Raw genomic sequence first — 25,439 nt, 5'->3', positions numbered from 1 at the left:
ACATGATGTCAGAACTACCCAAGACTTGGATTGAGGTCTAGTGGCTCCCAATTTGACCCTCCTTACATCTTACTCTACCACTGCACGAATGTGCCAGTGGATATTGAGCACTTTGTGTGTGCAAGGCACTATGAAGAAGATAATGGAAAGAATGATGGCACACCCCCCCCCCCGAAAAAATATTCAGCACAACTAATTAGACCTGTGACAGTGATTCTTAATGGTAACATCATCAGGATCGCCTGGAGGGCTTATTAAAACAGATTTCCGGGCCCTACGCCCAGAATGGCTGACGCAGCAGGTCTAGAGTGGGTCCTGAGAATCTGCATTTCTAACAAATGCCCAAATGATGCCAACTGCTGCTGGTTCAAGGACCACACTTTGAGAACTACCGATCTATGAGAAATAGTTAACTACAGACGCCGTGGGAACTCAGAGTATCGAGATACTCATTTACAGAGATAAAAAATCATATTATAAATAAAATTTTTATAAGTTCTCAGAGTTATGACTTTTAGGTCTATGACATCCTCTGAAAAATGCATGTGGTTAATGTGCTTTTCATAAAAGGAGAACCAGGTTCCAAATAAATTCAAATAATGGGGGAGAACACACTGCCTTGATTCAGACCTACTCAATCAAGCATTTGAAACAAGGGCTTCCGGAAATTGACAAGATCAAATCCTGCAGTACAAAGTTCATGGCACAAGCTCATGGTCTCTGCAAGTGTGGGCCAGTCTGGGCCCCTGGAAACATCTCTCCTCTCAAGCTTTCTGGGAAATATAGTAACAAGAGCTACAGCTATATAGCACACGGCAGTTTATAAGTACTCTTACATACATTTACCCAAGGGGCCAATTGAGGAACATATGAGTAAGTGTGCTGTAAACTGTAAAGTCTATTTAAATATTAGGTTATCATCATAATTTGAACCTTACAAATTCCCAAGCATGAGTATCGCTAATTTTTAGCTATGAATAAAGTGAGACTATAAGAGAAAAATGGCTTGACCGCGGTCAGAAAACTTCCAAGTAGCAGAGATACAATTAAAATTAGGACATAAAATTTTGATTCCAAATTCTGTGTTGTAGGAGATGGAAGATATACCAGAAATGTCAGTCTCTGCACCTGCTCCATCCATAGTCACCAAGGAAGGGACAGCCCCGGGTAACCACATCTTACACCATGCCATTCTCTGCCCTCACTTTTTCCTCCCTGGGCCAGAGCTGAAGATCCAGCCAGCCAGTCCTTAAGCCCGGGGTTAGACGACGATTCTCAAAGTTAAAGGTGCATTAGAATCACCTGGAGGCTTGTTAAAACAGATTACTGGGCCCCCACCCCAGAGTTCCGGATTCAGTGGGTCTGGGGTAGGGACTGAGAATTTGCATTGGTAACAAGCTCCCAGATGATGCTGATGCAGCTGCTCAGGCGACCTCACTTCGAAAACTCTAATTATAGGATCATTGGCCAATCAGATTCCCTCCCTTTCTTTAAAATTTAAACCAGCAAGTGCTCGCTTCGGCAGCACATATACTAAAAATTTAAACCAGCAAATTCTGAGAGCATGAGGTAGTTAGTGGAGGAGGGAGATGAAAGGAAACATGGAGAGAGGGTTAAAGAGTAAGAGCTGTGAGAGGTTACAGCAAACTAGTGTTATAAAGTAACAAACTAGAAGTGAAAGCAATGGGGCCAAGAAATGTTTTCGGAACAGAGACAAAGAGTGAGCAGTTGACGGCAGGGCAGATAGTAGCAACCATGCAAAGGGCCCCTGTGCCAAAGGAGCTTCATGGCATAAGTCCAGGTTATGTAGCTTCTTCTAGATCCCCTCTCGATCCTCCCTCCCCTATTAGACATAGAACCTCAGGAAAGTTTCTCTCCCTTTCAAAGAAAGAACTGCACTGATCAAAAGAGAAGGTTGGAGCATTCTTCAATAAGCCACCCTGTCTGCCTACTTCCCAGTACAGTCCATAGATTGGGAAACACTATCACCTCACTCGCAGTGTTCTGCAAAGCACGGTGGCTGCAGAGTCACCCTGGACCGCCAGACTCCTTAAGATGGCCATTCCCCATCCTCGGGTGCCCCACAAGGTTGGTCTGATCTGTAACCACCCACCTCTCCCGGGTTGTTGCCCCGACCAGTATTTGACACATGTTTATTCCCCCAAGATACTTCTTCTCCTGGAAGAATTTCCAGTACACCTCCCAGCCTGGTAGAAAGAGGGAGAAACAGCCAGGGAGTTAAAACAAAAAATCATACTCTAGTTCCCAATACTGTAAATGACTAGTTGCATGATTTGGGGCAATTACCTTGTAAAAAAAAATCATGCCCAGAAGGCTTATGTCTAAGATAAAAAAAATGTCTTTAAATCACAGTTTACGTGTCAATGCCAATCAACTGGTAGTGATTTCCTTGGAGTGCTGCCTTGAGAAGGATAATGAGCCTATGTCCATCAAGGGTGTCGTGACTGGTTAATAATGTCTGTCATGGCATGAGAAAGGGAAGGGATATCTGAACGCTACATATTTGCCCTTCCTGATCCAGATGCTATCAGGCATCCCTTCCATTTCTTAATTCTATGATTCTTGGTTATTATCCTTAATGTGAATGCACCAAGCATATATTTACCTCTAAGATGTTCGCTTTATTTCTCTTGAAGGGTCATCGTCCCGGCCTCCAGTTGGGTCTTGGGCTCCACTTTCTTTTCAGGTGAACATTACAAGGCTCCAGCTCCCAGCATTAAAAGTGCACAGCAAATGCATAATAATATAGTGTCTGCTAAGCACTGTCTAAAAAGTAGCATTAATAATTCACACCACATCCCTGCTTCCTTAGAAAAGCCTGCATGGGGCAAATGAATTCAAATCCCCAGTAGGGGGGAGCTGCAGCCCTGTGACCACAGTTCTTGGATCCAGATAAAGTGGCTGCAAGAAAAGACCTTTGATGAAAAACACCTTGGTTTCCCCTATTTCTGTTCTTCCTTCGCCTCTTTAAGAGTGGTGTCATATTATTCTGGGGGCTCACAGGTGGCTCAGTCCACTAAGTGTCTGAGTCTTGATTTTGGCTCAGGTCATGACCTCACAATTTGTGGGTTTGAGCCCTGCATCGGGCTCCACGCTGACAGTGTGGAGCCTGCTTGAGATTCCCTTTCTCTCTCTCACTTTCTGCTTCCCCCCACCCCCACCCCCGCTCGCCCTCTCTCTCTCACAAAATAAAAACTTTAAAAAAATTATTCCAATGCACTATGGGCCTTGTTTCTGTAGAAACTATATAGCGAAAAACTGCGTAGCAGAGAAAAACGTTAGGTCAAAACACTCTTTCAAAGAGCATTAGAAAGACAGCACTCCTGGGGCACGTGGGTGGCTCAGTCCATTAAGCATCTGACTTCGGCTCAGGTCATGATCTCATGGCTAGTGTGTTCGAGCCCCGCGTACGGTTCTGTGCTGACAGCTCGGAGCCTGGAGCCTGCTTCCGATTCTGTGTCTCCCTCTCTTTCTGCCCCTCCCCCCACTTGCACTCTGTCTCTTTCTGTGTCTCAAAAATAAATAAACGTTAAAAAGAGAGAGAGAGAGAGCACTACCTCTCTTGCACTGCAAGTGTCAGTGAGCTGCCTCTACCCTGGGTAAGTCACCTCCCTGAGCCTCAGTTTCCTTATTTGTCAAAGGGGTTTAAAATCGATGACTTCTCAGGTCCCTTCTTGATGACCTTCTCTGCAAACGACTGTGACGTGGGATTGGGAAATCAGAGGTATTTAAAAAGGAACTCTCCTGTTATGGCATTTATAATTAAAAATTCTAATTGTCCTCTATCAGTGAGAATCCCATAAAAATACAAATTGAATTGGTTAAATATTGGCTACCTTCAACTCAGTTGGACACACACCCCTGGTTCTCCGGGAGAGAGTAGAGACAGACACCCAGGGAAAATCTGGGACTATCTGGAGACATTTTTGGTTGTGAAAACTGGGCTGGAGGAGGAACGTCCCTAGGGAATAAAGTCTAGGTTGCTGGTAAACGTTCTGCGATGCACAAGACAGCCATCCCATGTCAAAAAACTATGTGGCCCAAAACGCTAACAGAGCTGAGGTGGGGAAACTATGCATTAATTCCATCTCATTGCAACAGAGTTCACAAAGATCCTTAGAGTGGAAAATGAGATCTTCAATCTGATAGAACAACAAGTTTCAGTTGTTTCGATTGATGTAGCTCAAGGTAATAACTGGGTCTGGGTCAACTGCCACTACCAGACAGCTAAAATACTCAGGATTTCTAAATACTACTAAGTGGTGAAACAAAATCACACTTGGCAATTTCTGAGCTGATGAGTACTACTTGAAGCAAGTCATTTTTCTATAGTAACATACTTTGCCTGTATGAATTTCAGTCTCTCAATTTTATTTTTAACTTTTTTCAAGAAAAGCTGCAAGATCCTCTTTAATTATCATTAAATGCAATAAATGAAACAGTTTTCTATTTCTCAGCCTCATTCAGCTAAAATACAAGAATGGAAAGTCTTGCCAAAAGAATGTGCCTTCTATTTTGGAAGGGAACCAAAAGCACCTTCCTGTATCCAGTGCTGAGATTGCCAAAATGGAAGCTATAGAACAAAAACATCGTTTTGCAGTTCTGCTAAATTTTATTTTTGCATGGTAACTATCTTTAGAGGATTGGAAAGGTTCCCACAGAAAAGCCACTATACCTGCTTTCCTGCCTGACCCAAAAGGAAAGAAATAATAATTTTTGTGCTACGTGCTACGCTCTTAAGATCGGAAGATGGTCATTATATAGCATAAGCCAGCCGATCCTGACTAATGCACTCCGAAATTGGCCCCGTCTCTCTAGAACAGGACAACAAATTTGGGCCCCTCATTGCCTCAGGGGTACAGGAATATCCAAGATCTTAAGTAACCTAATTCATAATTACAAACAAGTAAATCCCAGATGCTGCTTTTTATAGACACCCTGTGCCTCTTTGCTGTACATTAAACAGGGTCTGAGACACTCCCAAATCAGTGTCTGCACTGGTACAAACTTTTGTCCTGGTTTCTGAGCACCTTCCTTAGGGGCGACAGAGAAAAGATGATCAGTGAACACATTTTCATAAAGCGTCCTTTAAAAAAGTACATTGCTAAGTGATGGAAAATCTATATTTGAGTGGATCCTTCTTCCTACCTGAATTCATCCCAAAATACAAATTTCCCCTTTGTTTGACAAAGATGCTAATCCCAAGTATCCTACTTGATAATGATCTGAGCCATCTCTACTTTATATTCTTGTGACACTTTCATGTGCAGGGATTTCTTAGGCATAGTTAAGGGATTTGATTAATGATTTGACCTAATCTCTGCTCATGTATTTATTTTACTCTTTCACATCTCTTCTTGATGGCAGGCTTTCTGTGGTCATGAAGCCCATCACAAACACTTCACAGGAAAGCTGAGTCATTTATGCAGACTTGTACATCTGACATTTTATTCTGGTCTCAATTATCCAAATAAAGTAGAACTCCCCCACTTTACCCCCTGCCAACTGTCCAATCAATCCCACTTATTACCAAGTTGCCCATTGTCTTTTATGTGTGGAAACCTGATTTATAAATTCTCCAACTTTCGACAGGTCATTCCTCAAAAATATGCTCTCTATTGCTCTTAAAATAGCATGCGATTTTTTTTTAACACTGTGAATAGTTTTATACTTTACTGTGGAAAAAACTCACAAAATCTTGTATGAAGCCCTGGAGTAATGAGAACACAGTGGATCATCTTTGGCTTAAAGGGCAGACAACAGGGCGCCTGGGTGGCTCGGTCGGTTGAGAGTCCGACTTCGGCTCAGGCCACGATCTCATGGCCTGTGGGTTTGAGCCCCACGTCGGGTTCTGTGCTGACAATCAGAGTCTGGAGCCTGCTTGGGATTCTGTGTCTCCCTCTCTCTCTGCCCCTCCCCAGCTCACGCTCTGTCTAGAGCTCTGTCTCTCAAAAATAAATAAACATTAAAAAAAAAATAAAAGGGCAGACAACAGCTCCATGCAAGGAAGACCCAAGACATCTAACCACAGCACATGGCAAATATGAATGGGTCAGGATATCTAAACACCCTCTCTATCCTCGGAATCTTTACTTTAAAAAGCATGGGTAACCGAATGTATAGTAATCACCTGTTTACCTCTGACAGAATATAGTAATTTATCTATTTACAAGTCTGTTTTTCCAGGACTTCAAAATGAGCTCCGAGGGCAGGGAATGTGTCCTATTTATCACCTCAAGGCCTAGAACAGTACATGGCACATGGAAGGTATGTGATTGATTGAATAGCTACGTGAACGAACGCCAGTTTTTCAACCTGATTTATCTGGCATATATATACTGTTTTGCTCTGCCTCTCAGATTGATTTTGCATTAAGGAACTATCACTAGGAATCTCCAACAACTTTGGAAAAATTTTCCCTTCTCCAATGAGACCCCTATAACATCTATTTTGTTACGGGTAGTCTTAGGAGGATGCTGACACTGTGTGCCCTGGTAAGATTGACCAAGAAGAAATGGCGGGAATTAGGGTTGCAAATAAAGAAGGACTTCCTTATCACAGTGACAAAATATTGAAATGGGGATTCCAAAAGACACTCTGGAATCTCCAAAACTTTCTCTTCTGAGGAGACCAAATGAAAACCCAGGAATTCTTTATCTCATGAACTCTCAGAGGCCATTCTTGCTCTATGACACTACTGAAGGGATGACAGCAGGAAAAGAATTTAACCACCATTACTGTGCCATAAGACAGGAGTAAAAATGCCAACCTCTTCACTGAAAAGCAAAAATAAAGGAGACTGTAAAACATTTTGCAAACTTAAAGGATTCTAGCAATGCTGAATAATAATTTTAATGCCTTCCAACACAGCCACTACATTTGCCAGGATTATCTCGAAATAACAAGTGGGGTCTATTCTGCCTAACAGAACAAACATTTGTTGTGAGTGCCCTGGAAATCCATATACAAGGCTGTTCTGTCTCTTGGGTTTCTCCGTCTCTCTGTCTCTCCCTCCCTTCCTCCTTCCCCCTCTCTACCTCTTTCTCTCCCTCTCTCCCTCTTTGTTTTATAGTCTTATTCCTGTTAACAGATAATGACAAAAAAAAAAAAATGGCTGCGGTAAAGAAAATATCACCCAATTTACTTAAGACATGGAGCAAAACCTTAGAAAGTTCTTTTTCATTTCAAGTAGCAGAATGCTTCTTAATGAAAGCTAAGTAACTGAAGACCAAATTACTTCCAAGTATTCTAGCTTTAGGAACCTGGGCAAGAGTAAATGCAAAAGGACATGGTGGAAGACTGACTGCATCAATGCCCAACTGATGGCCATGCTGTCACCTCTCCCAGGCAATGTGGCCTGGCAGCTCCTCCCATCAAGAGGAGGCGTTAATTTCTTCACTCCTTTAATATGGACTGGCTGTATGATTTGCTCTGCTCAGTAGAACATGGCAGGGGAGATGCTGAGTCAATTCTAAGCCGAGGCCTCAAGGCACTTTGCACATTTGCACACTCAGTCTCGGAGCCTCCACCAATGCCACTCAACAAACCCGGGTTAGCTCACTGGAAGGGGAGGGACCACATGGAAGAGATCCACGTTGCCCTAGCTGAGGACAATATCAATGACCAGTCAGATATGACCGGCCCAGCCCATATCAGCACAGCTGGCAACCCAACAGGAAACTCACCCCCCACCCCCGCACCTGAGTTAGTTTAGCTGAGACAAGAAGAAAGCTGAGCCAAAGACTCGTACACAATTATAGATGATCATTGTTTTAAGCCCCTAAACTTTGGAATGGTCTGTTATGCAGCAATATCGAAATGATACAGGCTTCCTCTTTATCTTCCTACTACATGATCGATCGATCTGTCGTTTATTAACTTCAATGGAGTTGATACATCCCAAGACCCTGGACATATATATACTTTGTACCTGCTGCGTTATGATAAATGATTAACATTTAGAGCATCACATGTGGTGCCTAAACACCCCTATGTTTATGACTATCAAAATCCTAATTACAATTCATGGAGACCTTTCTGCTGTTGCTAATATTAAAGCAACCATGTCCAAGCATGGGCAAAACAGTGAAGTAGAACATACAAATTGTCAACACCATTTCATCCGCTCTCTATGATGAAGTCTTCTTTCCTCTCATAGTTATTGCCCTATTTCAAAATTCATCAGGCAGTTTCTGTTATTCATGGCAGAAAAGAGAATGAAAACCTCTATCAAGACCAGAGACTTTAAGCAGAGGCTACTAACCCTATAAGAGCAACAGAAAATCTAAAAACTCCTTGAAATTGTGAGCAAACATATGTATGTTCATATATGCATTTTTTACTACAAAAATTGTCCAGTATCCCCTCTTAGCAACCAACAGAATTTTTAGGCAGAAAATTCAGCAAGGATAGAGAATATTTAAACAACATAACCCACCAACAGAATCAATAGGACGCTCCATCCCACAACAGCAGTGCACATAGAACATTCAGTAAGATAAACCACCCTGGGGCCATAAACAATGTCAACAAATTTAAAAGAACTGAAATTATGTAGAGTATATTCTCTGATCATAATGTATTCAAACTACAAATCAATAATGGAAAGCCAATAGGAAAATCTCTAAACATATGACAAATGAATACACTTCTAAATAATCCAGAGGTCAAAGAGAAAGTCTCAAAAAAACTAAAAAATACATGAGCCTAAATAAAAACAAAACACAACAGAACATATCTTATGGGCGACACAAATAACGCAGTACTGAGAGGGACATTTATAGCACTACCTGCTTACATTACAGATGAAGAGAAGTTTAATTAATAATCTAAGTTTCTACCTCAAAAATTTAGACAAAGAGTAAGAAGGGGAAAAAATAATTTCAAATAGAGAGGGAGGCAAACAATAAGAGACTCTTAAATACAGAGAACAAATTGAGGGTCGATGGGGGGTGTGTGGGAGGGGCAAAATGGGTGATGGGCATTGAGGAGGGCACTTGGGATAAGCACTCATGGGAACCTACCCCCAAAATCAAGATCACACTGTATATACACTGTATGTTAGCTAACTTGACAATAAATTATATATATGTGTGTGTGTGTGTATATATACATATATATATGTGTGTATATATATATATATATATATGTCAAATAAGCTTACAGCAAGAAGAGGTAAGGAAATTATGAAAGAACAGAAATCAATGAAATTCAAACCAAAACAATAAAGAAAACAAGGGAATTAAAATATTAGTTTTTAATAAAACTAATAAACCTTTACCAGGACTAACAAGATTTTTCATGGAGAGAGAGAAGGCACAAATCACCAATATCAAGAATGAATTAGGCTCTTAACTATAGAGAACATTGTGATGGTTACCAGAAGGGAGGTAGGTGGGGGGATGGGAGAAATAGGTGATGGGATTAAGGGGTGTATTTGTGATGAGCACCAGTGCTGTGTAGAAATGTTGATTCACTATATTGTACACCTGAAACTAAGATTACACTATATGTTACCTAATTGGAATTTAAATAAAAACTTTAAAAGGAGGGGGTGCCTAGGTGGTTTAGTCAATTGAGCGTCCAACTCTTGATTTTGGCACAGGTCATGATCCCAGGATCCTGGGATCGAGCCCTGTGTCAGACTCCGTGCTGAGCATACAGCCTGCTTAAGATTCTCCACCGACCTCTCACAAACTCTCTCGCTCTCAAAGAAAAAAAAAAGGTTATTTTCTGTAGGGACAACTATAGGTCCCGCAGCCATTAATGAAATAATAAGAGAAGGTTATGAACAACTTAATGCTCATAAATTTGACAATTAGGAAAAAAAGGCATCAATTGCTCAAAAAACACGAACTACAAAAATTCAACCAATATTAAATAGACAATCTGAATAGGCTTATAACCATCAAAGAATTTGTATTCATAATTCAAAAGCTTCTAAATAAGAAATCACCGGGGCCAGAGAGTTTCAATTAGAATTGTGTCAAATATTTAAATGGGAACTAACCCCAACCTTGGCATTATTGACATTTTACACTTGATCATTCTTTGCTGTGGGGGGCTATTTGGTGTATGGTAGGATATTTAGAAGCATCCCTGGTTTCTACCAAATACCAGTCTCCTCTTTTTTCCACTGTGACAACCAAAAATGCCTCCAGGCATGCCCAATACCCCACTGGAAACAAAATATGTGCTGATTGAGCCAGTAACCCCTGGCTCTGTGGGGTTACTATGTAGGAATATGGGAATATACAACTGTTTTTAATGGATATTGACTGCAGTGTTATCAAATGTCTACATATAACCTATTCTAGCCTAACCCAATGAATAAAACTTTAATCACCTTGATTCTGTAGTTGTAAATGATACCTCAAAATTCCAACTTAAATATTAAGGTAAAAACAGAACGCTTACTCACTATACTAATTTGTTTTAAAAATAATCCAGTGTGGCACATACCTTTGGCAATGATACACATTTCAGAAGCTTGCTGGGAGAATTAGTAATTAGAAAAGTGCTTTAAAGATAAGACCATGTTAAAATTATTAGTGCAAATTTTAAAACCTATATTGCCCTACAACTAGATTTTGCCAAGAGATGTTCTGAATTTCTCAACATAAAACCTCTACGCATCTCTCCCTAATTACTTGTTAGTGGATTTTACAGTTGCAGGGCTGTCTGTAGTGCTATGTTTATTGGTCCCTGACATTTAACACTTATAAAATTTTTGTTTACAGAAGGTGACCTGTTATATTACACAGCCGTAACTGGTTCATATTCTTCTCCAAGCCATTGCTGGACCTTAACTGAAGGGCATAGGGAAAAGGGAAAAAAAATAAAAGACTGGGTGTGGCCTGACCAAGGGGAGTAAGATGGCATGTGGCCAGAGGACCAAATAACCAGTGCCCTACGAGGCTTGAATCCAGAATCTACGCAGCCTTGTACATTTGAGCTGGCAGGAGGGCTATGGTTCTGGGAAGTTTGCATGATTTAAAGAAGGTCTCCAGGCATGAACTGACGATAGATAACAGCAGACCCAAAAAGCAGAAATTATAGTGAAGAATGGGTTTGGTGGGCATCTTTTCAAACGCTTGGTCAGAAAAGCAAGACTAACCCCAGACCTATCTTGCAAGAGGGAATAAAGCTGCTGACACATTCCAGGAGGTCAGATCTGGTTCAGAAACGAAGAAGAGCTATGGCTTCTGGATGTTCAGAGGCAGCTAATGACCATGCTAGATATGCAGGCTAACTTTTATGCTCATTAAGATATTCTTGGACCCTGTGGATCAAAGGGTGCTCCTTAGTAATGTAAGACACGACTCTGTGGAGAGACTTACCCAAGACATCCTGACATCAAGACTGTGAAACCGGGACAGTGAAATATACATGAATATTCCCAACTACATATTTAAATGCCTTGCTTCAGAGGCGAGTTCCTATGATTCATACAGAGATGAAGATATGGCATTGTAAGAGCTAAGGAAATAGGGAAGGAGAATATATCTGTCAGGGGCAGAAAAACAAAATCAGCCCAAATGTTTCAAATCAAGAGACAGCGATTCCGGTTAGCAAGGGTAAGAAAGGAACAAGGGATGTTGAAGCATCAAGACGTTAACAACATTAGGAAGCCATTATCTCCTGCTAGAGCCAAAGAGGTAAGAGCAAACAATAAGCATGACAGAAGTTTCATGAAAGTTGGAGCCATGGCAGAGGGACTCTCTTATAGAGGCTGACGTCACACAGAGACAGAGCTGACAGAGATGGGGCTTCAAAGCAAGGAGGGGACATAGAAGAAATAGCCTGAACTCTCTTTCCTGATGCTCTATGATATCTTTCTGGTGCCTCCCATTGGCCAAATCCTACTGAAAGCCTATATCAAGGGGCCCTGAGGGTTGTGGTCCAGAGTAATCATCCTTTCATGTCACAAATCAAGGAACATATATGCAGAGGGTGGATCTAGGTGTCAAGGCAAATGGAAAATTAGCACGGGAATAAATACACACTGAATATTTACTATAAAAAGCAGACACTGGAGTAGGTAGGTGTTTTTTCTAAATAAAGTCGTGTGTAAATAGAATTGGTGGGTGATTTGAGGAAAACTTCCCCCCAATATATCCCTATCAATCGAAAACTTCCACCATTCAGCAAGATTTGAATTTAAATAGGTGCTCTGGCAGTTTTCTGGAAGAATAACTCTTTATATAGGTAAAAAACATAGTTTGGTAAAGATTTTCCAAGAATCACTTTTCAGCTTTTCTTTTCACAGCTCTTACATGGATATCATCTAATCACAATCATTTAATAGCAGGTGTTGGTGGATTCCATCTAGAATATCCTGTAAATTTGGCTGGAGGGCTGCTTAGGGAGGAGAAAGAAAGAATGGAAAAGATTGTGGTGATGAATGATGGTGACTGCTATCTTCAAATGCCTGGTGGGCTGTCAAGTGAGAGAGAACTCACATTTCTTTCTTATAACTATGGGGCTTAGAACAAAGGTTGAAAATTAACGACCCATAGGTCAAATCTAGCTGTAGAAGTGGTTTGACTCTCAGTGTTCACCCGCAGAGTGTTGTAAACGTTGTGAACTGGTTGCCAACTTAAAAGCCAGGAGATGCCACGTAAAAAAATCCATATTCTGATTTACTCGAAAAAAATTAGAATTATCTGGCCCACATTTCTCTAAAGAGACAATATATAAGAGCTGAAAAGCATCCTATTCTTCAGTTTATCATAGTCCGTCTCACCACCTATTGTATTCACTACAATGTGGCCACATACCAGATGCCATTTATTCTAATACTTGAACTTGAAAATTTTTATATCTGGATTACTTAGCTCATATTTACTACCTGTTAAGCCCCTGTAGGCATTTGAATTTGAATTTTTTGAGTGAGAACTAGGATCTATGAGCAACACCACAGAGACTTAGATCTTCACCTCATAATAAGGGTGAATTCCCCAGAAATGGTGCTGATTGCCATTTGGAAGATAACAAGTTTACCGACACTGAGGATTTCCAAGGGAAGCTGGATCGCCATTTGGAAGCAACTCCACGGAAGGAATTTAAGCATTGGATGATAATACTTAAAATACCTTCCTTGAGATTTTACTAGTATTTAGACTGTGATCTTTTAAAGTCATAGAGTATTCCTCATTCATCACTGATTCTAGTATAGGAATTAGAATATGACTGAAGAAAGATAAACATACTATGTCAAATAATACTACGATTCATTAACCATTTCTTATTTTAAGGTCATGATGGCTACAACATTTTTTTTTAGTCTGGAAAAATGACATATTAAGTTATTGTTGTTCATTAACAAACCCATAATCTTATCTGCTTACTTAGTCAGATAGAACAACCCAGCAGTCATGAGACATAGAATAAGTTAAAGAGGAATGAAGAAATAAATTCTAAAAATATCAGAGAAGTTCTCAAATAACGTTTATATCCTTCAAAATTTTGAAAACAGATCACTCCAGTGAGTTTCACAACAAAGTTAGTCACTTATAAGAAAAAAAAAAGGTATAGAACGTGTTGGGCTCAGCAAAAAACAACAAAAAAAGAATTCTACTAATAGTGAAAAAACTCTAGCTAAGTTGCTTACAAAATATTTGGCTTAGTTTAGCAATTATATAGTTTGCACCTACTTATACATGCCATTCCTAAAAATAAAAATTAAAAAATGGAATGACTCTATGAAGAGTTCAAGACCCTCTTTTGTCCATTCCTAAGAGAGGATGCTGACATAGGACACAGACTGAGATCACTATCTGACCTTGTGGCGAGAGCATAGAGTTTTGCTCTAATCATAGAAGCTAGTTTAGAAACTAATGAGCAAAAATTTTAATAGGTTCCACATAGCATAGACTCTTTGGATTTCTAGTCTTTTTAGAATTTCCCTTTAGAATTTACTGTCATTGGTACAGTAAGATGATCCCTGGACATCTTTGGGATATTTATCTTTGAGTTTATTCTTTCCTGCCTTTTCTTGCCATAGGATGCAAAGATAGCAAGGGCCAAGGTAAGGTTATGGCCAATGGGGAAAGAAGCCAACATGGTAACTTGACTTGCTTTTGATCTAGATCACAAAACAACAAGAACTTTTGAGATCTAACTACAGGCCAGCCAGCTCACCCAACCTAGAGTCTACAAATAGTAACACATCAGGATTTAACATGTTAGAATGATGAACACTCTGCTTCCTCCTTCTTTTGTGCCACCATAACTCCATTCCCACAGAGCATTTTCCTGCTTTAAACTTCTTTAATGTTTTCCCATACCATGCTCTGACTGAAATCCCAACTCTCCCCCATAGTCTACAAGACCCAATCTTCTACTTGAAGAGTAGCAGACCCATCTTCTACTTTAATCTCATTTCATGTAACTTTCATTAATAACTATCCTCTCTTCCACTGGTCTTTCTTAAAAATTTTTTTAACATTTATTCATCTTTGAGAGACAGAGACAGAGCATGAGCAGAGAAGGGGCAGAGAGAGGAAGACACAGAATCCAAAGCAGGCTCCAGGCTCCAAGCTGTCAGCACAGAGCCCAGCACGGGGCTTGAACTCACGAACCTCAAGATCCTGACCTGAGCTGAAGTCGGACGCTCAACCAACTGAGCCACCCAGACGCCCCTGTTCCACTGGTCTTTCTTAAACATACCAAGCTTATCCCTGCTTCATGGCCCTTTGCATACTGTTCCTTAGTTTAGAACACTTTCCCCCAGTCCTCTGCCTGGCTGGTTTTTTCCCATTCTTCTGGTCTCAGATTAAATGTCATCTGCTCAGAGAAACGCTCCCCAAGCACATACATTTCCCATCCACAGCTCTCGTCAACATCACTTCCTCTTCTAGAACATAAGCTGTAAGAAAGCCTGGTCCTTCTGTGGCCCCCAATGCCTGGCACAGTGCCTGGCCAAGAAAAGGCTCTCAATAGAATGAATTTGCCAGGAATGTCCACCTCAGTATTTCCCATGTAGAAGTCCACAGGATTTTGGAGTTCAGGATCCAATACCACAACCACCAAACGTCACAACCACCAGGTTAACAAGCACAAGTCAGAGGTGAAAGCTCCCTAGAGTAATGTAGGACATGCAAAGACGAAAGAGTAATGTTGGCTGGTGTAATCAAGCAACCCCCTGTACGAAAGTAGCATTTCGTAGGTACCTTTAAAAAGTGTGTTGGATTTCAATAGGTTAAAAAAGGAGATGAAGAAAGAGCAATAACACAAGCAAAAGATTAAATTCAAAGCCATGCCCAAAAATGGATATTACACACTAGAGACGGTTCATAAGTGAAGAGTGAGAGAGGAAAGAGAAAGTAAGGGGGGGGGGGTGTTGGAAAATATGGAATGGCAGCATAAAGAGTACGAACATACCTCATTACATACTGGGAGGCACGAAATATTCTAGATCGGGAGAATGTCATGACCAATGACATGATGTGAGGGGAAATTTGTGTTTCAAGAAGGACTGCAGTAGAAGCGCACCTGGGTGGCTCAGTCGATGAAGCATCCGACTCTTGATTTTGGCTCAGGTCACGATCTCACAGTTCATGAGATTAAACCCATCATCAGGCTCAGCACTGACAACGCAGAGTCTGCTTGGGATTCTCCTTCCCTCTCTCTCTGCTCCTCCCTTGCTCACTCACGCACACGTGCCTGTGTTCTCTCTCAAAGTAAACAAACACGTAAGAAAAAAAAAGATGGGCTGCAGTGGAGAGAGACTGAAAGTGAGAAATCAGTTAAAAGGCTTTAACAATCATTTGAATGGCAGCATTGGGTGTCGAAGATACAGTTTTGTCAGAAGATGGAATAAAGGGATGAATGTCACAGAGACACGCTGGAGGCTAAATATTGTGGATGTCAAGGATCATCGAGAAAGGTTTTAGTGAAGAAATAATATAACTTATTATTTGGGAGAAGAATAGTTAAGGAAAAGCTGGGTTAGAAAGAGGAGAGTCTGAGTCTTGTGACAGGCAAGTGGTTTGAGTTGCTGGATGGATCCAGATAAAGATGTCCTACAGTCAGTGGAAACAAAGATTCAATTTCTCTCTCTCTCTCTCTCTCTCTCTCTCTCTTTTGACGAGTAGGTGGTGGCGGTGGTACTGTGAAATCATCCCTCTAGAGATAATAATTTATTTAAAGAGTGTGAAGTTCACTGATAGAAAAAAAACAGAGGTCAAGGAACAAAGAAGACAGAACTTTAAAGAACATCTACATTTGGGGAACAGAGGAACAAGAAAACAAAGGAGTTTTGTCAGGTAGTTCCAAAATAGGCTGAACACCTGCTCTGTGTGTCAGAAGTTCAAGTTCCTAACAATAGTATAAATAAATGTATCTGTTTATCTTCCAGCATGATTCTTCCTGCAGGATTGCAAATGTCTTATTAATGTCACCTACACCATCCATTTATCATAGCTGTTTATTATTCATCTTGAAATGACAGCATACCTGGCACCTGCTTAAACAGTTAGGAAGATAGACTTCCTGCTAGAACAGATGTCAGGTAAAGGGAGATAAGGTCTACCCTTCAACCTTAAAATCAAGATTTAGAATATGGGCTTCAAGATACAAAATCCCTCTGTACGAGTTCTTTCCCCCACCAAAGCGTTTCTTATAAGAAATTTCATTGCTGTACATTTATGGTGAAGATAATTTCCTACATGAATTGTGAAATCTGTTGATTTTTTTAAATGTTGTTTTTATACTTCTCTGTGCTTACAGATATGAGATCTATAGCCGATAAGCGGTTAGAGTTGCCCAGAGAGAGTGGAACAAGGAATAAGAGGCAGACCTGCCTGAATACACAAGGTTCACAACAATAATTCCAATTTTTATAACCCAAGGACTCGTCTTTCTAGAAGCGTTCCCTTACTACTTGTTCTTACTTAATCTTCACTTTGATCAACAGCCTCAAAGTTTAAGCTCCAAAGGCTAGCCCCACCTAGCCAACAAAACTTACTTTATGTTCCTTACAGTGGTCCTCAGGGTGTGGTCTCCCACCCGTCAGCATCAGCCCCACCTGGAACTCGGGAGACATGCACATTTTCTAGTCCTACCCGAGACAGTCATAAGAAACTTGAGAGCGGGGCCCAGCAACCTGCATTTTAACACCCCACCCCATCCCGGTGATTCTAATTTGAGAATCATGGTCTTAGACCAATGGTAAAAATTCCAAGGAGTTTTCCATTCTCTGCAGGACAAGATCTCAATCCTACACCTCATCAGAGCATTCCTTTTACAGATGAGAAAACCGATCTTTCTATTGTATCCCAAGCCTATCTTCACTTGGATCCTGTCTTACATTTGTCAATAAAGGAAGTACAAAATGGTGACCAATTACACATATAAGGTTATTAAATGAGAAAGGCATGTGATTACAGTTTGATTACAGTTGATAATTCAAGGAAGAATGGTGTAGGAAAATACATTTTAAAAATTATTATTAAATAAAAATTTAGAATTGGTAGTATTAGCACTTACATGAGAAAAAGATAATGAAAACTTATTACCTTAAATACTTATTTTTCCAGCACTTCCATTACAATGGCCAAAATTAATATTATTTTGACTATCTTTATGTTCATAGGGATAAAACTGATAAGCAATCCTACTGCTATTCTCTACTAATAAGATTCAGGGCTTCTCAAGGACTAAAATTTTAGCTAATGGTAGAGAAAAATCAATACAGATATAGAATATCTTGCTGCCTTTAAGCAAGAGACTTTCAAAAACGTCTCAGGAGCAACACTGAAAAGACAAAGGAGACTATTTAAAGGGGTGTCCACGTAAGAATAATTTGATCAACAAGAATAATTATAGTTCTTTGGAATAACTGGTACCTAATGAAGAGCCTTGAGTCCATAACAGTACTCAACAACGAAAAAGTATAAGGTATACAAAAAGGTCATTAAAAAACAAAAAGGGCGTATTTTAAAAAAATATTTCTAGTAAGTAGGTTGGAGATTTGACATATAGAGATGTTCTGTTTCTTTTATTTTACGTATTTTTTTTCTCAGTAAATAGAAAAGAACAGCCACAGTGAATTTGAAGTCAAGTAAGTCAAGAAAATTTAGAGATTTTTCTTGGTTGACCAGAGAAGTGATCCACTCTCAAGTGGATCCACCCACAAGTCAGATGTGTGTTGGAGGCTGATGCATGAGGCAGGAATCCCAAGAAGAGAACCTGCTGTCCAGACTCCTCCTTTCATCCCCTAGATGAAGAGGTTGCTGGACGTTTTCTTATCAAAAAGTACTGAGAAACCAAGGCACTGATGACATAAAGGCTCACTGCCTTGGGACTAAGATGGAACTGAGCCTTGATTCTAAGAAAAACCTCAGGCCAGAAAACAGCAGCCCAAGTTTGAATCCACTTTGGAGAGACCCACTAAGATCCCATATGCCAAACAAAAATCAAGTGGTGCCTACCCCAGAATCTGTAAACTCAGCTAGTCTGAGACTGCATTCTTTTTCAGATTACTAGTGTAACTTTAGGAAAATATAAACACTGATAAGCACAAAAAAAACAGGGAAGGGATAAAACAAGTTTATAAATAATGAAGACATAACTCGAATCCATATTATAAACATTTCTTAATCTTTTAAGTGTAGGTCTAATACATTCTGAATCCCATGCTGATTATCGTGTGTGTGCGTGCGTGTGCGCGTGCGTGTGTGCGTGCATGTGCGTGTGTGCGTGCGCACTGCTTTTAAGTTTGTGAAGCTTTTATATGACATTGGTGGAGGTTTTATTGAAATATTTAGGTGAATCTGTCTGCTTATTTCTAACCAGTATTTAAATATTTAAAATGATTTGATTCGTAAAGTATGTTTTACTTATGGCAAAAGTAGCATTTGAGTGTTTAGGAAAAAATTATTAATGAGATTGAAAATGTGAGTATGGGGCGCCTGGGTGGCTCGGTCAGTTAAGCGTCCGACTTCGGCTCAGGTCATGATCTCGCAGTTTGTGGGTTTGAGCCCCGCGTCCGGCTCTGTGCTGACAGCTCAGAGCCTGGAGCCTGTTTCACATTCTGTGTCTCCCTCTCTCTCTGCCCCTCCCCTGTTCATGCTCTGTCTCTCTCTGTCTCAAAAATAAATAAACGTTAAAAAAAAAAAAAAGAAAATGTGAGTATGAAAAAGGTGTCAATGGCAGTAAATGTTTTCCCTACATAAAAGAGCCTTGCACATTTTAGGAACAATGTTATTGTCTGAGTTTTTCGTAATAGGATTCTTGCGTAAAACACAGTCCTATCCTCCAAAACCTGAGCAAAGACTACTAAGAAAAGAGATAAGGCAGACTCTGATACATACTAGGGTACCATTTACATCTCTGATAAAATAAACATCAAACTCTTTACTGGGAAGCCCAGACACGAAACATGTTTCTTTGTGCATCTTCCTCCCAACACCCAAAATACAGAAAGTAGGTGTGTGATGCCTCTAACAAAGAAACAGGCACATCTCTTGCTTTACAGGGTTGACATTTTCAACGTTTATCTTTAGAAGCTACAGTAGGTCAGTCTGACATGCTTTTTGGAGCATCATAACTTGAACTTTGAGAAATGGCCCAAGTTGATAATGCTAATGGCAAAGACGAAATCCCATTGGCAAAACTGCCACGCCGGAAAAAGCAAACCTCTTGTACAACAGTCCTGATCAATGTGTTAGCTACTCCACACAATATTCGATATGCCCACCAAAATGTCCCAGCACAACAAAGGCTTGCGGACAGAGAGTGCCTTGAAGCCCGTGTAATGGGATTTGACAAGAGCCAGGCACTTTAGGCAGGCTCAATCAATGTTAATTGAAGCAGAAGTGATTCAAAGGCAAATGGAAGTCCTTGAGAGGTGAAAGGGGGGCTCTGGGATTGTGACTCCCTCCTTTTCCCATTACCCCCTTATATTTAATTACTTGTTCTAGCCGGTGAACTGTAATTTCATTTGCCATCAGGTGACTCTTGCCTGGTCTCGTATGTTAGTTGAGTCTTTCATTTAAAGGAAAAGTATCTCAGAACCTGTGGGGGTGCCTGTTTCACAGGAAGGAAACTTCTCTGGCAAGTGGGTTTCAGATTGATAAAGAGTCCTTTCCAGTCCCTAACATAGCAGAAGTATCAGTAGAAGGACAAGGGGAGAAATGGTTTAGTCTTGAATGATACTGCTGTATTTTCTCTGGGGCATTATTATCTTGATAATTGACCAGCACCTGAATTTTGAATTCACTTGGGCTCCCTACAGAAGCAGATCCTAAGACAGGAATTTATGAGAAAATTAACTACTTACTGGGGAAGCGATTCCAGGAAACACTGGTTGAGAAGCAAGAGGGTGACACAGGAAGGAAAGGCAGCCAACAAAAGTGGGCTAACAAACTAGTTCCCACCATGGGCAACTAGAGTGTCACCTCACTGGGGAACTCCAAGCCAGTGCAGAACATGCCTCAGTTGGCCCACCCAAGGGTGAGGAGCTGTGGCATATGTATACCAACTCTCTTCAGAGGGGTTGAGGGCTAGTCTCGGTGGGGTGAAGAATGGACACCCCAGCACTTCTGGCCCGGGATCACACAGGCCCCACAGCCAGAGAAAGCCCTCCGACACGGACAAGGCCAACTGCATCTGCTATGACCTGCCTACAAACATATAAAATGCTTTATAGTCCAGTGTCCTTTCAACACATACACCATAACACCACCTTCTGGATGAGATGTTGGAGCAAAATGGGAAAAGGTTGTTTCTGTGTGACAGAAATGATGTCCTTTGATACAGCTTATACAGCTTTAGGAACTAAGGTTTGAGACAGTATGGTCAACCAAATATTTTGCCTACCTAATGGTATTTTGCCTATACACGGTGCTCTCTCATTTACCCTTGAGAAAGTTCTTAGACTCAACATTCGCATCCATTAGGATCTCCTCTGGATAAGATGCACTGAAATCTTTGAATGCTAAACAGAAGCAGAATTCAGCCTAAGGTAGGCCGAGCCTGGACTCCATCCAGAAGAACACCTTTACTTTTCATATTGATTTGCAATTAGTTGCACACATTTGCCAAGAGCTTAGATAGTAATTGTGGGAAGCAGGCAGGAATGGTTGATAATTAATCGTCCCAAGTTATAAGGAAGGACAATGAAGGTGCAAAGGGAAGGTTCACAGTCAGAAGCCAGTAAAGCAGACAGGGACTCGGGCCAAGGAGAGGAAGCAGCCGACCAAAGTGGTGAAGAGCCCAAGTTTTGGAGTCAGGCAGACCTGGTGCATTCCAGCTATGACTCTCACCAACTGGGGAGCCTGGTCCACTTACACAGCAATTTCATGCCTCAGTTCCTCATCCAGGTAATGCGAGTTCAAAGTACCTACCTCACATGTTTGCTGTAATGAGTAAATGAGCCACTACTTAGAAAGATCTTTGCCCAATGCCCATCATGAAGCAAACATTTAGTAATTGTTACCTGCTTTTCTGTTGTTATTATCACCATTTTGATGACTTCAAGGTAGAAAGTAGAAAATGTTCTTTCTACTACGCACGGCTTGAAGTCCAGGGATACCCATGGGACTATCATACACACCAAGGCAATCAGAGAACAACTAATTTATTTGCCACCCTCCGTGAAATGAATCATCTTAGCTCTTGCTTTTGCGTCACATTTTGGTCATCCAGAAATCTCAGGTGTGATGGTGGAGACGGCAGGGGCGTTTTCAAAAGTGCTTTCTCTACGGAAGTGGCAGTCTGCTGAGGCCGGAGATGGGTCAAATTCTTCCCCCACGGTGAAAGGGCCCTCTTTGTCAGTATTTAGAGACCCTACTGGCCTCGGATGCTATGGGCCTGATGTTGCAAACAAGTGGGAAAGATGGTATCTCAGACATCTATATGAATGGTAAATTTCACTTTCTGGGGAAGCAATAGCGCTGTCTCCATGAAGCAGGTAAAACACCTGATGTATTCCACAGAGGGAGGAACCAAGGTATTTGGCTACTGGTCAAGGGAGGGAGCAGAAGATTCTCTTCTCCCATGAATCTTCACCTTTCTTTCTACTGGCTTTAAGCAAAGAAGCCTAAGATGCTATTCACAGGCTACTCGGTGCTCTCAGTCAACTGTATAGTCAACTATAAGGACTTAAGAGTGTTCTTTCAATTCTTTACTAACAAAGAAAAGAATCACCATTTATTGAGTGCTGCCACGTCCCTGTGTGTTTATAATGTGGAAAGTATCATCCATGCGATGCTCTTTTATAAGCACGTATCACCATAAATACAGGATCATTATTCCCATTTTGTGGATGAGGGAATGGACATTCTGAGAGTCTGTAGCCTGTTCTAGAGTCTCACAGAAATAAATGGGGACTCCAGAATGAGAGAATAATGGCAGATGGCAGCACAGTGGCCTAAATGGGTTATGCCATAACTAGAGAGGTCTAGAGTTGACTATACCATGAAGAAGAGAAGTTGACCACACACACGGACCACACGTGTAGACAACAGATAACTCTGTATGCCACTGAAGGAGCACTGAGCTTCATCCAGCCGAGATCTCTGACTGGTCAACCACTCAAAGGTCTACCTTGGACTTTCTTACACAGCACTGAGGACACAATATTGAAGGAAATTGACAGAGACCTTGTTGCTGAGTCAACCAAAAGTGTTTTATTGCAAAGCAGGCAGTTACAGAGCATTAAGTCAGCAACACCACAATTTCCGTAAACTCAAACACAGAAGCAGGCCTTGTTCTCTGATTCTTCCAAAATGAGCAGATCCACAGACGGACCTGCACAACCCTGCTGATGAGGTCAGCGGATCTCCAGTTCCTGCTTTGCCTTGGAAAACGGCATTTCCAAACTGTCCACTTATTGTTGGTTAGCTCACATTCAGGGTATTTGAAGCCACTTTTGGTATTTATAATTTCTCTACCATTCTAACTGCAGGATCAGACAGGAATTAGATTTCAACCTACAAGGTTTGTGTTTCTTTGTAGTGTAACATATATATCAAATAGTGTGCAAGAGCCCCAGGTATAATATATGTTTGATTATATTTCAACTCCTAGCGATACCACATTGAGATCGCGTCACTAGCTAAGCAAATGTGACTCGGGCCATTACCTGGATCCAAACTTACAAAAAAAAAAAAAAAAAAGAAGAAAGAAAATGTATTTTTAATCTAAGGATCAGTACTACACAAATCAAACCACGCAGCCCCATTTACTAGGTAACCTGGGATTGCAATTCAGAAAATCCTTCGGGACAGAATTTATTCATAAACAAGGCTAATGTCAGCAAGAGAATTATACTTTCTAAAACAATTCTTTTCTTACAGTTCTCAGGGCCAAGAGAAGAAAAAGAAAAGACAGTGGGGTGGGGGGAAGGAAGGAAAGCCAACCGTTTAAAAGCATCTAGAACTGTGTTATGCACGTGATGGCAAAGCCAAAACAGTCCGATCCGGGACCACACGCCGCTCAGAGAGCATCGGTCTGAAGGGGTGCTGGGCTTGAGTCCCACTCCAGGTGCTTCCTGGCTCCAGCTGCTATGTTTCTGTCCTGGGGACCAGCAACATCTTCCTCACTGTCCTTCAGCAGTTCCCCCAGAGACCTGAGGAGGTGGTCTGTCCTCTGGCCAAAAGCAGAGCCTGTGGAAGGACACACGGGAAAAAGCCCCTCAGGCCTGGGCCCAACCATCTGACAGCTAAAGGCCGATGGAGTCAAGGGCAGAGGGAAGAATGATGTTTCCTCACCTCCGCCAGGCTTCCTTCCTGCCGACTCTCCAGAAGGGTGGCTTTATGCTTTGGAGCAGCCAGTGGCTTGGAATCTTTGAGATCTTGTAGTGAGCTCATTGGGGTACCCATCACCTTTCAGTCCATGATATCTCTGTTGACAAGAACATAAAATAAATACCCCTGCATCACTGGTCGATGAATCTTGAGGAGAAGGAGACACAACAGAGTAACACAGACACACAGAAAGAAGAGAAGGGAGGATGAGAGAGAATAAAACTCAGAAAGGATACTCTACCTGCCACCTTTCCCTGGAACTCCCCTAGATGGTCGCATGACGGACAGGAGGCTCCAGGTGAAGTCTAAGACCGCCCAGACGTCTCAAAGGTCTGAGAGGTCAGGAAGCATCATTCCACTGCCACGCAGGCACCTGAACTCAAAACTCAGCTCCTTGAGAACCTCAGCCAGCCTTGCCCCGACTCTCCTGAGTGGATCCTGTCACTGAAATACTACATAACAGAGAGCAGTTGGAAGTTAGCAAGAGGTTCTCCATTTTCCTTTGCCCCAGGGTGGTGGTCAGGGAGAGGGCAGGGTGGGGGGGGTAGGAGGGGTGTCAACAACCACCTGGTCTTCTCTTTAGTGACTTCAGTCTTCGACTTCAAACTCTCAGCTTCCCACCCAGTGATAAATCTCATGAGCTCACGGTTCAGGAGATCAAGCCCCACATCAGGGTCTGTGCTGACAGTGTGAAGCCTGCTTGGGATTCTCTCCCTCTCTCTCTCTCTGCCCCTCCCCTGCTGGTGCTCGTGTTCTCTCTCAATCTCTCTCTCTCTCACAAAAATAAACATTAAAGAAGTATTGTTTAAATTACCTTCCCTATTAATAGACATCAAGATGCCATGAAAAATATTAGGCCTGGGTTAGAATCACAGGTCTCATCCAGAACTGTGTGATGCTGGGCTAGTTGTAATTAACTTCTTTAGCTTATTTCCGCATCTATAGAATGAGGAAAAGATCACCCATCCCATAGGGCCGTTGCATCAAATTAAATAATGCACACAAAATATCTAGCCTGAGAAAGTATTCCCTCCACAGTTATTTGTTTCTCTAGTCTCTTCAAAAGGGTCGAATCTTATTCTTTCATCTCTGTCCCCTCTTCCTCACTCTTACGGGACTTACCCAGAAAAGTGGTAAAATGTGTAGAGAAATGCAAGGGGTACTGAAATGAGGGTGGAGATTAGCTTCATCACAGGCCCATTTGGAGGACTGAACGAGGGAATATGTGTTAAGTTCTTAGATCGAAACCTGGTACATGGTGTTGAGCCATGGTAATGTATATGAAATAAAATAATTTTGTAAATTTATATAGGATTCCCTGACTCCATGAAGCACTCCAAACATAAATTATCAAGATGCTCTTTCCCCTGCTTCAAACTTCTTTCTCTCTTTCTCAAACAAAAATACCAGACGGTAAATAGAGACAGTGGAATTTTTAGAAAATCACATGTTAGACCTTTTCCCCCCTTAGGTAATGTATTAGGAAGCCATGATGTGTGAAGTACCATACTAAGAACTTTGTAAATAGTGTCTTCACTCTCATCTGAACCCTGTGAGGAGCTTCCTTGAGTATTCCTATTTTACAGATGTGGCAACTGAGAGACAGGGAGGTTAAGGAATCTTCCCAGGGATGCACAGCCAGGAAGATGTGGCACTACGTTTTTC

General features: G+C 41.3%; 1 protein-coding gene and 1 long non-coding RNA gene across 9 annotated transcripts in view; both read right to left on the bottom strand.

Moving 5' to 3' along the window:
• Positions 1-25,439, bottom strand: part of RBMS3 (RNA binding motif single stranded interacting protein 3) — a 1,330,859-nt gene that overhangs the window by 1,145,163 nt on the left and 160,257 nt on the right. The window lies entirely within an intron of this gene.
• LOC132684146 (uncharacterized) overlaps positions 23,760-25,439 on the bottom strand; it is a 160,086-nt gene continuing 158,406 nt past the window's right edge. Inside the window, exons 2-3 of the long non-coding RNA XR_009612568.2 lie at positions 24,016-24,226; positions 23,760-23,871 (exon numbers count right to left, since the gene is read on the bottom strand). This is a non-coding gene — a long non-coding RNA (uncharacterized LOC132684146). The remainder of the gene's footprint in view (positions 23,872-24,015; positions 24,227-25,439) is intronic.

Source organism: Panthera onca, chromosome C2 (genome assembly GCF_046562875.1).
Source record: "Panthera onca isolate mPanOnc1 chromosome C2, mPanOnc1 haplotype 2, whole genome shotgun sequence".
Classification (NCBI taxonomy): Eukaryota; Metazoa; Chordata; class Mammalia; order Carnivora; family Felidae; genus Panthera; species Panthera onca.
This window is presented reverse-complemented; position numbering and strand designations above follow the sequence as displayed.